The sequence below is a fragment of the Chinchilla lanigera genome, unplaced genomic scaffold (genome assembly GCF_000276665.1).
Source record: "Chinchilla lanigera isolate Chin_1 unplaced genomic scaffold, ChiLan1.0 scaffold00049, whole genome shotgun sequence".
Classification (NCBI taxonomy): Eukaryota; Metazoa; Chordata; class Mammalia; order Rodentia; family Chinchillidae; genus Chinchilla; species Chinchilla lanigera.
This window is the reverse complement of record NW_004955450.1, coordinates 8,779,801-8,795,965: the sequence shown is the minus strand read 5'-3', so window position 1 is coordinate 8,795,965 and position 16,165 is coordinate 8,779,801. Positions and strand designations below refer to the sequence as shown.

The following is a 16,165-nucleotide window of genomic DNA, read 5'->3' as shown; positions in this document are numbered from 1 at the left end:
TTGCTTTGCTCATTGTGGCCTTAGGGGCACTGGGCCACCCCGTGTGTGTGTGTGTGTGTGTGTGTGTGTGTGTGTGTGTGTGTGTGTGTAAGTTGGATGTTCGCATAAGGAAGTAGCAGCGTTCTCAGGATGTGTCCCCATCCTGGTGGGCACCCTGTGGGGAAGTCAAAGGGTCTGAGGGCTTGGTGAGTCAGGCGAAAGGAAGGAGGGGGCTGAGCATGGTGGTACACCACTGTAATCATAGCAGTCTGGGAGGCTGAGGCAGGAGGATTGCAAGTGAGAGCCCAGCCTGGGCAACACTCTTTAAGAGTAATAAAAAAAGGAAGGGCCTGGGATGTAGCTCAGTGTGAAGGCCCAGGGTTCAGTGCCCAGTACTTTTTTTTCTTTGTTTTTTTTTTTTTTGATTTTTTTTTTCCGGTACCGGGAATCGAACTCACTACCTTGCACTTGCCAGGCAGGCGCTGTGCTGCTGAGCTAAATCCCCAGCCCCTCAGTGCCCAGTATTGAAAACAAGGGGAGGGAAGGGAACCGCAGGAAGCAAACGCATTGAGCGGCTCTGGGCCCCGATGGCTGCGTGCGTCTCTGTGAGCCAGGCTGTCCCTCGCCACGTGCCCAGGCTTCCCGTGCCTCTGCGCCTGGCCTTGCAGCCGTGTCGCCGCCACCAGCCCTCTGCAGAGATGAATTCCTGCTCCGTGCCTGTGCACAGCCTCTGCCTGTCCTCCTGGGGCCAACGCGACCTCTGAATGGGCTTCCCTGAAGGACCCCTGCTTCTTCCTGTCTCGCTGTCCTCGCTGTCACCGGCCACACCAGTGTCCCCCAGCGCCACAGCCGGGCCCCCTCCCAGCCCACCGCAGACCCGGCGGCGGGGCTGGGCTGATGAGAAGCCACCCCTTCGTCAGCCTCTTCGGGCCTTTTCTCTTTAATAGCCCAACAGAGACATCTGCGCTGGCCGGCGTCCAGAGTGTGTGGTATTTATTTTTGATTTGAAATATGAAAAGCATTTCTGAAAGACAACTGACCCCTCTGAGTCATGCCGAGGGAGCAGACGGCTGCAGTGTGGGCCTGTGCTCGCGGAGGAGGATGGCAGCGGAGGCTGCTGTGGAGTGACCCGGGCTTAGGTCACCACCTGGCTCAAGTGTGCTGACCATAAAGTAACTTGTGGGCAGGCGCCGTGGCCGTGGGTAATTGAGGGCAGCCGTGGCTTCACCAGGAACCCCACACCGGGGTTCCCATAGGACGGAAACCCACGCCCGCCGTGGCAGGGTGGGCTGTGTGGGGTGCCTGGCACTGAGGAGTTGTTGGACGGCAGCTTCCGAGTCCCTGGGGCTGGCTTGGTCTTCTTTCCCTTGGTTAGATCTAAGCTGTCTGGACCTGCTGTGAGAATGCACGTGAGTGCCCTAAGCTCCGCCTTCCCCGTTCCCTCCGTGGGGTCTCGGTGCCACCCTTGGAGATGGGCCAGGCCTGGTGTGTTGAGACTGCCTGCAGGCAAGCAAGCGAAGGCGCGGGTTCTGCATGACTCTTGTCCTGAGTGGTGAGACAAAGCCAGGGCACCGTGCTGGACCCCAGCGCCAGGGCCCCGGGACTGCTGGCCTCCAGTCTCCTAGCTGCGGATGGAGACGACTGTTTCTCACCTTTCCTTGGGTCTGTGGTGGTGGGACCTGGGAACCTGCATGGTAAACACACTTTGAAGTGATGCTTATGCCGGGCATGGTGGCGCACTCCTGTAATCCCAGCACTCGGGAGGCTGAGGCAGGAGGGTCGTTGCGAGTTCAAGACCAGCCTGGGCTACAAAGTGAGTTCAAGGCCAGCCTGACCTGCATAGCGAGACCCTGCCTCAAAAAGACAAAAAAAAAAAAAAGTGATGCTTATAGATCCTCACATTCCAGTGGCCCAGGGGTTGACCCTGGTTAACACCCACCCCTTCGTGGACCCGAGTGCAGTGTGTTTTATGTGCCGCCTCCTGGCGAGGGGACAGCAGCCCCTGCCCACTGTGCATACTCAGACTCTCCCACGCCAGGTGGGCTTCAGGGCAGCCTGACTGCCGCTGCCGCCTGCCGTCCTGGTATGAGCAACAAGGTCATCGCCATGGTCAGTTTTTCCACTGCCATCAGATGGGACCCATTTAGCTCTCAGACAAGGTAGGGGATGGACCGGCCGCCTCGGGCCCCAAATCAAGACCAGACACCAGCATAAACCCAGGTGGCCCAAGCTGGGGACGCTCACCAGGCCAGGCTCATGAAGGGGTGAGTAAATATTTACCCTGTCTGAGGTCGAAGGGGACCGTCTACCAGCGTTTTGTTTTTCTGCCTCCTCCCTCCCTCAGCCTGCTGTCCATTCCCCTTTAAAAAAGGAAACCGAGGGGTTGGCAGGGCAAGTGACTGCCTTGGGCTTGCTGGCCAGCCGCTGCGTGTCCTCTGGTCCCGTCTGAGTCCTCTGCTCCTCAGCCGGGTCCCTGGCAGGTGTCCCAGGTTTCCAGCCCACCTGGCCTGGCCCGCCCCGCTGCAGCCTGCACACGGGACACACGGGACACACGGCTCCCCCTTGGCAGAGGTTGGATGCGACTCTGGTGCTGTCCTCGCAAGTCCCCCTTGCTTGTACCTGACCTGGGGATGCCTGAAGTTGAAGGACCGTGTCATCTGCACCTTAGAACTGTCCCCTTATGGATTGGGTGGCTGGTTGTGCCCCTGGCCCCTGACCATCCACACCTCAGGCCAGGCTGCTGTGCGTTAAGTTCAGGGCCTCACCACAGGGGCGGGCGTAGACAACCAGGGCCCAGGGGACAGCTGCGGTTGGAGTGGCAGGGAAGCTATTTTTAATGGCATCAGAGGAGCTGCGCTTCTGCATGCCACCACTCAGCTTGGCTAAGGGGCTGCCCTGAGCAAACGGCTCTCGGGCCTTTGTTGCTCACTGGTTATTTCTGGGTTGTAGCCTGCTCCCTGGCTGGGAAGTGCAAAGGCAAACAGGAGTGAAGTCGCCTTCCCTTCATCTCCCTTTTAAAGTGTGACTAACCTTGAGCCAGCCTCGCCCTGGCTGACCACGGGTGCACGTTGCAGGGACTCGGGCTGTGGTTTGTGCTGCTGGCTGCTGGGAACCCCTCCTGCCGAGCTGGTGGGCAGGGGTAGAAAGTGGAGCCCCTGGGGTGCAGTTTCAGGATGGGTGTGATCCAGAAGCAGGGCCCCGGGCTGTGTGCTGTCTCTCCTAGACAGCGGAAGGAGCCAGGCCTTGGAGTCAGAAGTGGGTTTGGGCCCTGGCTTTTTGCTCCTGAGCATTCGGTAGCGTTGGCCAAGTCATTTAACCTTTCTGAACCTCAGTTTCCTCATCTGTAAGTACAGGAAATGTCATTTCCTCCTGGGTTTCTTGTAAGGATGAAAGGAGCCGTGTATGTAAATCCCAGAGGCACAGCTCCTGGGGTATGGTGACTTGTAATTCCTGAAACCTTGCCATGTTTTTGTGGGAGTCCCTGTCTCATGTGCCCCTTTGGCACAGGAGAAATATAGCAGGCACTGAGGCGGATCTCGTCTCAAGAACGAGCTGAGTCTGCCTGAGACGAGAACAGCACCCGAGCAGTAACACACGTTTGCTGCAGGAGGCTGTGACTTGCCTGAGTTGCCCTGCCAGGAGGGGCTGGAGCTTGGCCTCCACTCCAATGAGAAGAGACACACAGCTGCTGCGTGTCTTCTCTGTCCCATGTGCCAAGCTGGATGTGCTGTTCGTCATTTAATTCTCGTGGTGCCTGTGTCCTGGGTGGATGTAGGTGCATTTTACAGATGAGGAGAGGAACAGAGGCTCGGAGAGGCCCGGCACCCTACCAGGGGCCACACCGGCAGCGGTGGAGCTGTGATCTGGGCCAGGGCTCCGACTCCATCTGTTTACCTGTTCCTTTCCCCTACACAGAGTGGCTCAGCGGCTCAGTGAACTGTTCAGGGCGGCACCAGGGCCCAAGAGGGGCCCGAGGAGCTTCAGCTTGGGGGTGTCCCTTCGGGGGGCCTGGGCTGCACTGGTTATAGTGGCGAGCAGTAAGGGTGGCTTCATCTGATCACGGACCCTTGGTGGTGGCTGCTAGGGGCGTGTGGCAGGGGTGGGGGTGGGGGAAGTGGCTACAGAGGCCACGGTGCTGGGCCCTGCTCCCCCACCCCTGGGAAAGCTGGGCTCCCCGTGAGGCCCCGAGCAGCTCGGACTTTCCGCTTGGGGAGCCCCTAGGAATGTGGAGAGGTGGGGGTTGAGGAAGCCAGCACCTCCTACACGTGTATGTTCGTGTAGTCCCTCGTTTATCCGCTCGTGAGGCAAACGTCTATTGACACCACGGTTTGGGCTAGAATTACTGGGCTGTCACCTCATCCCCTCACATCTCTGTCACTCTCTGTGGCACTCAGCCGAGGTGTAGAGAGTGGCAGTTCCCTGCAGGAGACCAAAGGGCTACGCTGGACCCAGGAACTAAGAGTTCTTGACCCATCTGTGTAGCCATCAACCACCAAGTGGCCGTCACACTCTATTGGCCAAGCATTGAGTTACGTGCTCGGGATTTTGTTTTCATTTTCAGTGCGTATGTTTGATTTGTAAGAGCCGTCGCAGTGCTCCCGGATGTTGAGCTGTGGCTGACACCGTCGCATGCCGGGCACTGACAATGCGGGGACCTGGTCACCGTCCACGTCACGGCTTCCCCCGGTCCTGGTGTAACAAGGAGGAAACTGATTCTCAGACATGTAACTTCCTGGAGGTCACGCGGCGGCTTACTCCAGATTCCTGACTTAGCTATGTACCTCACTTCTGAGACGGGGTCAGGGGCTGGTCCGGAAGTGAAGCTTGCTCCTATCGTCTTGGGAGGCCTTGCTTGGTGTCAAAGTGGCCAGTCCCCCCATCCTTGGGAAATCTGCCTGCCAGGATGCAGTGCTTTTCCCGGACCCTGCCTGGCTAACATTGCACGAGCAAGACAGAGAATTTGAGTATGTGTGAGCCCCAGTGGTGTCCCTCTGTCCCTCCAGGCTGCCCCCTGCCCTCATGATGCAGGGCAGGCTCAGAACGTTGCCCTCCCAGCCCAGCTGATCTCCAGCGCACGCATGCCCTGAGCAGACTGCAGGGGACCCGGTTCTGACTGGTGCCCACTAGAGGGGTCTTACGTGTTAGAGACAAGGTACCTGGGCGGGTTAACTAGCAAGCCCTTCACTCTGCAGAAGGGGAAACTGAGTCCTCAGACGTCAGCCACGCAGCCTGTTACATATATCTGAGGGTGTGCCTTACCTCCCTATCTGAACATCTACTTAGCGTGCTGGGGCCTCCTGCATCCACGTCACGGCTTCCCCCGGTCCTAGTGTAACAAGGAGGAAAGTGGACACAGGAAGTGGACATTGAGAATTAAACGCTTGCTGGTAAGGAGCTTAATCCTCAGAGTCCTGCCAGGACACCCGCACTGTTTTCCATCGGATGAGGTGGAAAATCAAGGAACACTCACACCGAGGGTGTTTGAGCCCCAGCCTGCCCCCTGGCAGCTGTACCCCCTCTACTGGCAAGATGGAGGTTGGGCCAGGAATGACAGACTGGTGCTTCCCCAGGGGGCAGTGCACCCAGAAGCCAGGATTCCCAGGCTTCCCCCCGCTTTGGGAGGCAGGGGCCTTGGGGGTTTGCGATGGGAGGACTTGGTGGGGGCGGGGGTGGGGAGAGCATAGGATGGGAGGTCCGGGTCAGGTCCCTGCTCCTGCACTGACCAGCCGTGTGGCTGGGGCAGCTGTGAGCCCAGTTTCCATATCTAGGAAGATGAGCTCATGAGTAAGTTCGGGTTGTTGTCCTGGCAGACGAAGGACGGGCTATGCTTAGCTGTGCCAGAACCAGGAGGGTGCCAGTGACAGCCAGCGTTTTATGCTCAGCAGGCTGTCGCCACCCCACGCTGCTCTGCCGCGGCCTGTTGGGTTTTCTGTCTAACAGGCTCTTCCTTGGGCTCCTAAACAACCCCAGTCCGTGCCCTGCCTCCGGTCTCTGTCCTCCCTGCATAGCATCATCTGCGAAGTCCTCTGACATGTCACACCTCCTTGCCCAGCGGTCCCTCCCCTTTGAGTGCCTGCCCAGCTTGTTTATGGCCCATGCAGTGTTGTGACACTGGGGCGGATGCAGCGGCCCCGCCAAAGGGCATGGGGTCTGCAGCTCTCCTCCAGGTGGTTGTCTTCATAGCAGGGTGAATCTGGTGGCTGCCGGTGGAAGGGAAAAGCCCTGCATACCACCTCTTTCCTCTCCTCCTGGTGTGTCCCATCGGGCCACTGGGCCCCTTTCCATAGGCGGCCGCCATCTCCCTTATTGTAACGGAAGCTGGCCCTGGTGCCGATACTCTGTGGTTGTTTTTTTCTTATCCTCAGAAAAGCCTAATTGGAATTTTTAACGCATTTTTTGAGGCTGGGCTGTGTTTCCATTTGCCGCTAAAAACAATGAGAAGGGAAATAAAGTATGATCTTATTGCCAGGAACTATGGAGCCAAATCTGAAATGAATTTACAGTCATTAGTATTTTCCATTTGCGAACCCCGAACTGAGTACAAGCGCAGTTCCTTGTAATTAACTACAAATTAGAAAAGGATCGGGAGGACTTCTTAGGGGCCCGCACTCCAGACCCGAGTGGAAGCAGATGGGGGAGGGAGCAAGAGGTGCTTTGGTTTTAAGCCTGGGACTTTGGGGGAGGGGAGGGCGGGCTCAGATGTTCCCCGGAAGAGAGCGCTTTCCCAATAATTCGCAAACTTGGCGGGGACATTCAGGATGATCTGTTCTCACTCTCTCATTTTCCTGAATGAGGCAGCTGAAAGATTCAAGGAGTAAGGGGCAGCGCTGGGGCCGCGGCCTGTGCTTCTGAGCCTGTGGCCAGCGCTCCTGTCCCCGGGTGCCTGGCTGCATGGCCTTATGCATCTGGCACCTGAGATTCCAAATGACTGCTCTGCAGGCGACGGGACGGCGTGGTCAGATCACCCTCTCCTGGGCATTTTAGTGCCCACTGAATGCCACCCTGGCCACAGAAGACAGTGGCTTCTCCCTTCCTTGACATAGGCTGGTGGTCCCAAGGCTGCACACACAACACCCGTGTCTGCAGACGGCCCCCGGTGGCCCCCTGGCTCCGATGACCCAGGCCTTCGCTGTTGCTGAGCTGCGGAGGGGTGCAGAGGGCCTTTGGAGTGCTATCCCCTGGCTGTTGAGGTGAAGCCCTGGGGTGTCGTTTCCTCTGGAGTGTGTGTGAGACAGACAGACAGAGGCAGAGCACCAAGGAAGCCGCTGTGGAGTGCCCAGAGGTCTTATGTCCACGGCTCTTCCATCCTGGAGGTCTTAGAGGGCTTCGTCGCCTCATCTGTAAGGCCCCAGTCCCCTCTCCTTGGGGACTGCGGCATGCGTGCTGTGTGTGGGAGGGGATGATGTTATTAAAGGCATGGCCCTGCTGGCAGGGATGCTGAAGCCAGGACTGGAGGGCGTGCTGGTGGGGCCTTGTACAGCACCGTCCCACAGGGCCATGCACTTGCGATCACTGCCCCGCCTGGCCCTACTGAGAGTGCACCGTGCCCTGAGCCCCATGGTGGGGAGCAGTCCGCTGGGTTCCCTCCGACCGCCAGGCACAGGGGCTTAAAGAGGTGGCGGGTCCTTAGCCAGCGAGCAGTGGAGGTGGGGTCGGAGCCTCCCCGCGGCCTGCCGGCTGGGCTGTGTCCGGGGCCCGGAGGCAGCTGTGGTCACTGGGGCTCCCGCGGGAGCTGGCGGGTGCTGGGAAGAGTGGCCTGGCTGTGGCCTGCAGGGGAGGAGGTGGCAGAGAAGGCTCCCCGCTGTGCCAGGCGTCAGCAGTCTGGGCCTAGGCTTCGTGAGGGGCGGGAGGTGGGGTCCAGAGGGGACAGCGACCTGAACGGTGGGTGCGGGGAGGTTGGCCTGGTGAGTCCTTCTCACGCCTGGGCCAGGAGCCTGGCTGCCTGGCTGGTTGTGTGTGACCTCGGCCGGTGGCCTTGCGCTCTGGGAAGGAAGGGGTCATGGCAGCCTGGGCCCCACTGTGAGCCGAGCTGAGCTGATGTCTGGAGCATCGTGCAAAGCGCCTGGAACCAAGCAGGCCTTCTCTAAATAAGTTTTCACTTTCCCTTCTACTTACTTTTTAAAAATTCCGTTTTCTTTATAACAACAAAATTTTTTAGAAGACAGGACAAGTTAACACGTTGCTGTGTATATTCTTTCAGGCCAAGAATTTCCCAAGTGTTTACATACCAAAGTGCTTTGAACTTTGATTTTCTCAGCTGCCTCTTTGCTGGGTAGACACCCCTCTCAGATGCCTGTCATCCATGTGCGTGCGTGTGTGCATGCCTGCGTGTGTGTGTGTGTGTGTGTGTGTGTGTTGTCACTGCTGTATAAAATGTACAGTGTTCAAGTAGCAGGCAAAGGTGACTTACCTGTATGCCTTCTGTTAGGTTTAACAAGTGTTAGTATTTTTCATATCTGCTTTGGATATTTGTGATTCTCCCCCGCTTTTTTTTTTTTTTTTTTCTAAACTAAACATGCAGACAGAGCCTGTGAAGGCTCCTGCACACCCACCCCCTGTTCCTCTCCCTCCTTTTCTGCGGCATTTTACTCTTGAATTTGGTGAGTGTCTGACCTGGCCTGGCTTTTGCAGTATATTGTGTGCAAAGACATATAGCCCCATGGTGATGTGTTTGAAACCAACCAAGCCCAATGGTCAGCCGAGGGGAGAGGCAGCCTAAGTACCCAAGACTGGGGAGACGCACAAACCTAGCTGTTCCCAGAGCAAACTTCCTCAGCTATCAGTTCATTGCCTTTGGCTTAAAACTTGACCTCTACCCTGACTTCATTGCAAATAAATTTGCAATGAATCCATCTTGACTTCCCCAGTCATCTGGACCTTCTGCATAAGTATATGTGACCCAGGAGTCTCTGATTCTTAGAGTGGGATGTTCTTTAATACCTACCCATTTTGTAAATCTCAGACTTTTTTTTTTTGAGACAGTTTCTCAGTATGTAGTTCAGGCTGGCCTTGGACTCACTATGTAGCCTAGGCTGGTCTTGAACTTAAGGTGATCCTCCTGCCTCAGCCTCCCAAGTACTGGGATTACAGGTGTGCCCCACCATGCCCAGTTTAACGTCAAACTTTTAAAACAGTGGGCATCCTAGTGGGCGTGAGTGGCACCTCCTTGTGTCGGTTTGCATTTCCTTAGTGATTAATGATGATCAGCAGCTTTTCATGGGGTTGTTGGTCATTTGTGTATCTTTGGAGAAATATCTATTGAAGTCTTCATTTTTTAATGGAGCTATTTGCCTTTTTGTTGGTGAGTTCTCTATGTAGGAGTTGTGTGTGAATATATAGGAGCTCTCTATATATTCTGTGTACTAGTTCCATGTAAGACATGAAATCTGCAAATATTTTCTTTAATTCTGTGGGTTGGAGTTTTACTGTGTTGATAATGCACAAAATTGATGCAGAAAATTTTTAATTTTAGTTTAGGGTCTGTTTTGTCATTTGTCACCCAAGCTGTTTGTGACATACCAAGAAATCATTGACAAATCCAGTCGTAAAACTTTTCCTCTATGTTATCTTCTAAAATTTTTATAGTTTTGGACTGGGGATTTAGCTCAGCGGCACAGCACCTGCCTGGCAAGCACAAGGTTGTGAGTTCAATTCCTGGTACCGGAAAAAAAATAAAATTTTTATAGTTTTACGCCTTACATTTAGGTCTGAGGCATTTTGAGCTAATTTTTGCATGCGATGTTAGGTAAGGTATTAAACTTTTTGCATGCGGATATCCATTTTTCCCAGTACCACTTGTTGAAAAAACTTTTGCTCATTGAAAAACAGATTGTTAGCACCTGGCATTCTATCAGATACCATTTTGAATACATGCAAGTATTCGTTTTGGGCTCTGTATTTTGTTTCATTAACCTCTCTGCCTGTCTTTATGCTGGTACCACACTATCTTGATTACTGTAGCTTTAGAGTATGTTTTACAGTTAGGAAGTGGGAATCTTCTAACTCCCCCAATTTATTTTTCCTTCTGTGTATTTGTGCTAATAAATAGCAGCACTATGCTTCCAGCAGCCTAAACACAATAATAGGAATAATTTTTGTCTCCTTTGTATCACCTGTCCTCTTATCAAACCAGTCAGTTCCCGAGAGGCTGCTTAAAATCATGCTTTCTTTTCCCTTTTTCATCAGCATGCTTTAGCCCTTGTCCTTTCTTCTCTGAATGTCAGTTTTCTAGCTCATCTTTGTGCCTTTTATTTCTGCCCATTTTGCTCCACTTCCTGGCAGGATGAATCTTAGAAAATGGACATGTGATCACAGCACTGATTTCACGGGGTTCCCTTCTTTACCTGTCCCCTGCCAAAGTACAGGCTTATTGTAGGAGAAGTAAAGATTAAATCCCCACCCTCCTTGGCTAACCTCTACCCCTGCAGACACTTCCTCCCCCAGCCCCTGAGGCAGAGGATGGAGGTCCCTGGATGCTGGCGTCCCTGGTTCCCAGCAACCTGTGTGGACCAATGTCACTCGCAAAAGGATCTGCGACCCCAGACACACTTCTCACGGTCAGGCCAGTGGGCAGGGCTGGGGCTGAAGGGTCCCTGGGGTCTTCCCAGCAAGTCTGTTCATCAGGTCCCACCTAGGTAGGCATGGGCATGTCCAGTGATGCTGGGAGGTCCAGGACACGTCAGACTGCTTCTGTGGCTCTGCCTAGGATCATATTTGACCGCCTTGGTGGAATAGCACGGAACATATTTCTTCTTACCATTCCTCCCAGGTGCATGTTCCCAGGTAGGTCACACTGTCATTTCGAGTGGCTAAGGGTCTCTGCAGGTCGCTGTCATCCCTCAGCTGTTTCCGCTTGTCACCTTGAAGTTGTCCTGGACTTGTGCTCTTTTTCACGTTTGTAACTGAAATTATTTACCTCAGGGTCACTTCTTTTCCATCTTCGTTTCACCCCAAAATTTGGTTGTCTTTGATTTGGTTGCTTGCTTGTTGGCACCAATTGTAGTTTAGCTTCTGGGGTCTTCTTGTACATCACTATGTCAACCAAGTGTAGTTTTCCTGGGTTAAAATCTTCCGTGTCTCCGAGTTATGGATTCTTTCATCCATTTTAAAGTCAGAGACTTTCATTGTCTTCAGGTTCTGCTGCTTTCAGTTTTATTTTGTGTTGAATTTTTTTTTTTTCTTTGAAATGTATTATTTTTTTTCCCCGGGTAAATTTTTCAAAATTTTTTTTTACACACTGGCAAGACATGTGCTCCTTTGGTCTGTTTTTAATTTTCATCGAACGTTTAAGAAGTATAATTTTTGCCATTACCAGTTTTGTTTGGGGTTGTTAGTTTCTCCCAAGTCGGGTTTTTCCTGCTAATCTGCTGAGCGTGCCCGGGGCAGACTGTCTTGCTCCTTTCTGGAAGTGTTTGGAACGGGCTTGTAGACAGGCCGGGCGTCCCCTGCAGTTGCTCTTGTGGGTGTTTCTAGGGCTTTTCCTCTTAGTAGCAGAGAACAAGAGAGGCCGTGGGCAGGGAGGGTGTGTGTTCCCTCCCTCCTGCCCCGTGACCTCCGCTCGGCACACTTAGTCCCAGCACCCCAGGCAGGACCCCCCAGTCTCCTCTCCCCGTGGCTCTCAGAGTTGCTGGCAGAAGGCTGCGAAAGCTCTTCCGGCTGTCTCTCCCTGGGTGGGGTGCGCATTCTTGGGATGACGGGAAGCCACATTCCCAAAGCAAACCTCTGCGTGGGTGAGGCAGAGGCGTTACTCATGGCCCTGTACTCCGTTCTGTTCCTGGGACCCTGTCCCCCGCTCAGGCCACCAGGGCTGAGCCTGCCTGGGCAGCGGTCACCACCAGAGGCCAGAGGGTGCCCGAGCCTGCAGCCTGTGGGGAGGGAGCCTCTCGCTGCCACTGCGGTGCCGGGCTGTCCTCAGACACTTGCAGGGGTGAGTACTGTCCCTGCCCCTCGAAGGGGGACGCTGGTGCTCCTGGCGTCTCGCTCTGCCTGACTCCCTTGGATTTCCTCACCATCTCCTGGGTCAGGCCTGCCACTGGCTTCAGACGGCTTCAGATGTGTGTGCAGTTGTGCCCAGCGTCGTAACTGCTATGTCTGGATCAGTAAGAGCAGCCCCTGCCAGAGCCCAGCGGAGATTTCAAAGTACCTTGGTTCTATAGCTCCCCTCCCCGCAAGACCTGCAAGCTCCATCCAGGAATCATCCGAGCCCAAGGCCGAAGGTCGCTGACTGGGGATGATGTGAAAGATCAGTTTTTAAAATATGCTTTCTCTTTGCCTGTTTTTTGGCATTTGGTCAGTGCTAAGCAACTGTAGCTGATGCTCGGCCCATGGTAAAGCAGGCGGCCCTCTGTGCCTGTCATGACCCCCGAGCCCCAGTGTTGTGAGGCATTAAGACCCCCGCCTGGGCAGATCTGGATCTGAAGCAGCTACCCAAAGAAACGTACGAACTAGTTTCTAGCCGGGTATAGTGGTGGACACTAATCCCAGCACTCGGGAGGCTGAGGCAGGAGGATCACCTTGAGCTTGAGGCCAGTTTGGGCTACACAGTGCATCAAGGCTAACTTGGACTACATAGCGAGACCCTGTCTCAAAAACAAGAAAGGGTTCCAGGTGTGGTGATTCTTGTGTGCTGTGCTTGCTTGTCTTGGAAAAGAAGAGAGACAGGGGTCTCTATTCATTCACATGGGCCTCCAGGATGTTAACCAGATTTCTTCTTTTTCTCTCACTGGGGGTAAAAATATAAACCTCAGAGGCCCAATGACATCTAGGTCTGTCTCTTTGGTTTTCTTTCCCTTTCCCTTTCCCCTGTCCTTTTCTCTCCTTTCTTTTCCTGTACTGGAGATTAAACCCAGAGATTTTGCACTGAGCTACGTCTCTGGCCCTTTTTTAAAAACGTTGAGACACGGTCTTAGTAGGTTGCCAAGGGTGGGATCAAACTTGGATCCTCCTGTCTCAGCTTCCCATAATGCTGGGATTACAGCTGCCAGGTTTTCGGATTAAATGTTAAGACAGCAGCATTTGGTTTCCTGCCCCGATGCCCTACCCTGTCTGCTCGTGCCAGGAGTTTTACTAGAGGGAGGGGAGCGACTCCTCTCACAGTGCGATGAAATCCTTCCCTTTCTGGCCTTTCACCCTTTGCAAGACAGGGAAGAAAGTGGTTTGATTTGAGAGTTAAACACAGGCTTCCCGAGCGCCCTAGGTTGGAATTAAAGAACATTAGGAAGTTCTGAAGCATGCGGCACCCCTGGGGGCCCTGAGGCTGGCTGGGTGCTAGCGCTGGTGTAGCAGGCAGCTCCTGATACCTGAGCCCCTTCCTGTGCTTTCCCTGGCATCGTCCCTTCTAAAGCCAGGTTTGACTCTGGCTGTGGTACAAGGCTGGGAAATGTGAACGTATCAAAAGTGGTGGGTCACTGGAATTCTGGTTGTCTTTATCCGTGCCCTAGCTTGGGGTTCGTATGTTCCCCGATCAGCAGGCGTGGGTGGAAGCTATGCCTGTGTTTGCCCTAAGAGGACCGTGAGTTCTGAAAGAGACAAGAAGGACACATGGATGTCCTTATGGCCCCATCTCTGTCTTCCTGAGGTCTCCACTGAGAGTGGGTGGGGCTTGCTTCTCCTGGCTTCCTGTGGAAGTGGTACCCAGGGCAGGGCTGGCGGGAGGCTCCTCCCTCTCTTCCCTTCACCGGCCCCATCTCTACCTCTGCCTACCCCACGCACGTGGGTGGTCCTGCCGTTATCCCTCTCTGTATTTTCTCTGGCAGAGGCTTCTCCTAAAATCATGTGTAAATGGGAATATACCATATGTATTCCTTTTGTCTGACTTTTTTTTGTCCTCACATAATTACTTTTAAATTCACGCAAGGTTTTGCATGTTTTGGTAGTAAATTCCTTTTTTATGTCTAGGTAATATTTCATTATATAGATAGAAAGGGAGGAATGTTGACCTTTGGGAATTTTTTTTTATTTGAAAGCTTTGTGAGTTTTTTGTTACATTTCCGTGTTACAAGTTCCTTAGGCAGAGATTTTTATCAACATGTGTTTTGAAAGAAAAAGTACTTATTTAGTATTCGTTTGGGCTTACATTTCCAGTGCATGGGGTCAGGGGGTGTGCAAAGTGTCTGCTGTTTGCTCTGGGCCAGGCTTGGTGGCCCGTGCAGGGGACGGAAGGAATCGGGTTCCAGGCAGTGGCTGACTTGCTCATGAGGCCCCACGGGGAACAGCTCATACTCGGTAACCAGCTCCAGGCATTGCCCTCTGGAGCCCAGCGGAGGAAGTGGGGATTTCAGCTCCGAGCCGAGCTCTGGAGAGCAGAGGGGGCTGTTACCCTCTCGGCCTGTGTCAGAGAGGCATGTGCATTTAAAAAAAAAAGGACACAGTGTCCCAGATGATCATTCTAGAATATTCTCACCTCTCATAGACTCCTGACCTTGCACCAGCTTGTTCCAGGAACTACTTTAAAATTCAAGGGTGGCTTCTCAGCCCTGCCGTTGGGCAATGTTCTTGGTGCAGAAATGACAGATGATAAGTGCCTCCCACTAGGTGTGACCTCCCGCACGAACCCCTTGACCATCTTCCCCACTGGAGCCTTTTTGCTGGCGAGGAGCTGGCCCTGAAGGTTGGACAGGGCAGCCGGTGGTCAGTGGCGTGGAGTGGGGAGGGGGCTGTTTGGTGGCGCCAGGGTAAGCAGAGGCTTCGGTGGTGTGGGGACAGAGCCAGTACTTGGATACGAGGGGCGCCCTCTCCGTGTCTCCTCCCACCTATGCAGGGGATGGACACGCAAAATAGCGCAGGATGCGGTGGGGGTGACTTAGGGGTTAGGTCACTCCTGGTGCGTGACGGCACGCCTGATCACAGGAAGGCAGGGTTCATGCCTGTGCTTGGGGTGGGGTCAGAGGAGAGCCCCGGTGCCCCGCCACCAAGCCCCACCAGCCACCTGGTATCCTGGCCCAGCTGCTGCTGCTCTCTGCTGCTTCCCCGGGTGCTCAAGAAGCAGTGGTTGCTTCGTGCCGCCAGCCCCGGTTTGCCATTTCCACCATTGCCCCAGCGTCGTGCGGGCCGTGCCTGTGGCCCAGGAGCGGGAGAGCCCGGCTGCGTTCCAAGCTGGCCTCAGCAGCCGGTTTCCTTGAGTGACAGGCAGCGGCGGCACTGGCGCACACCTCCGAGTGAGGGTGATGCCCTGCATCATAACCCTTGCTTCTTTGTGCAACTGCAACATAGCTGGGCTCCCCATTTGGGGCCATTGATGGTTTTGGGACCACAGAACCCTGATGTAGGGTGAAACTCTGCAGTTCACTCAGGAGGAACCGTGGGGAAATGCGGTCCTGGGCCCCCAGCGTGACTTGTGTCACCAGCTCTGGCCACAGGGTGTGTCAGGGACCTGCACCCTCTGTTCACGGCCTCTGATGTGAGCTCCGCCATGCTGCGCCTCCCTCCTCCCTCCACTTTGAAGCCACCTCCTTCCAGGAAGTTGTTCTGGGTCACTTTTCTGCCGCTCTTGCACGCCAGCTGACTGCCACTGTTTTGCTGGTCTTGCTGTGGGGCTTGGAGTTTTGTGTTTCTCACCTTCAGAAGGAGTCAGAGCCCTGAAGGCCCCTCTTGCCCTCTCTGAGTGTAGCTCCCCCCACAGTTGAGAAGAACGCACTTTGAGTTGCCGTCCGCGTCCCCGTGCCCAGCCAGCATCGCACTCTGGGTCACTCACTGGCCATGGCGCCGTGGATGTCCCAGGTGTGCAGGCAGGCAGTGAGGGGTGGGACGTGTGGACACAGACACCTGCCTTTCCCGGTGTCCTTCCCAGGTAATAGGAGGTTAGAAGGTGCCAGGGTGACATGAGAGACCAGGTGGGGCCGTGCCTGCCGAGCCACCTGGTCCTGGGCACAGCCAGAGTGAGGACCTGTCTGCTCCGAGATGGCGCCCAGAGGTCTGCATGCTTTCTCGGCCGGCAGATCCAGCTGCTAAAAATCTCCAGGTGACTAGTGTTTGTCAAGCAGAGGTTGCGCGATACTGACGTCTCCCTGCGGCCTTAGCCACGGGGGCTTGGTCTGTCTGGCACAGCAGGGGCCACGGCGGAGCGTCCACATTCAAAAGCGTTTTCTTACTTCCTGCACTAACTGGCCCTCGTGCCATCCGCCCCCGCCATTCTAATCGCACCCCTCAAGGCCAGCCGATCCCTGATACCGGGCTTCTGGCTGTGATG

The 16,165-nt window shown here is 54.7% G+C and overlaps 1 protein-coding gene across 3 annotated transcripts in view; it reads left to right on the top strand.

Moving 5' to 3' along the window:
* The window catches only part of Smad3 (SMAD family member 3), a 94,353-nt gene that overhangs the window by 46,038 nt on the left and 32,150 nt on the right, over window positions 1–16,165 (top strand). Inside the window, exon 1 of one of the 3 annotated variants that reach the window (XM_005393694.2) lies at window positions 11,797–11,905. The exons of the other annotated variants lie outside the window; for them this stretch is intronic. The gene's annotated coding sequence lies outside the window, so the exon portion shown is untranslated. Of the gene's footprint in view, window positions 1–11,796; window positions 11,906–16,165 lie in introns of those variants that run through there. 3 annotated transcript variants of the gene reach the window in all.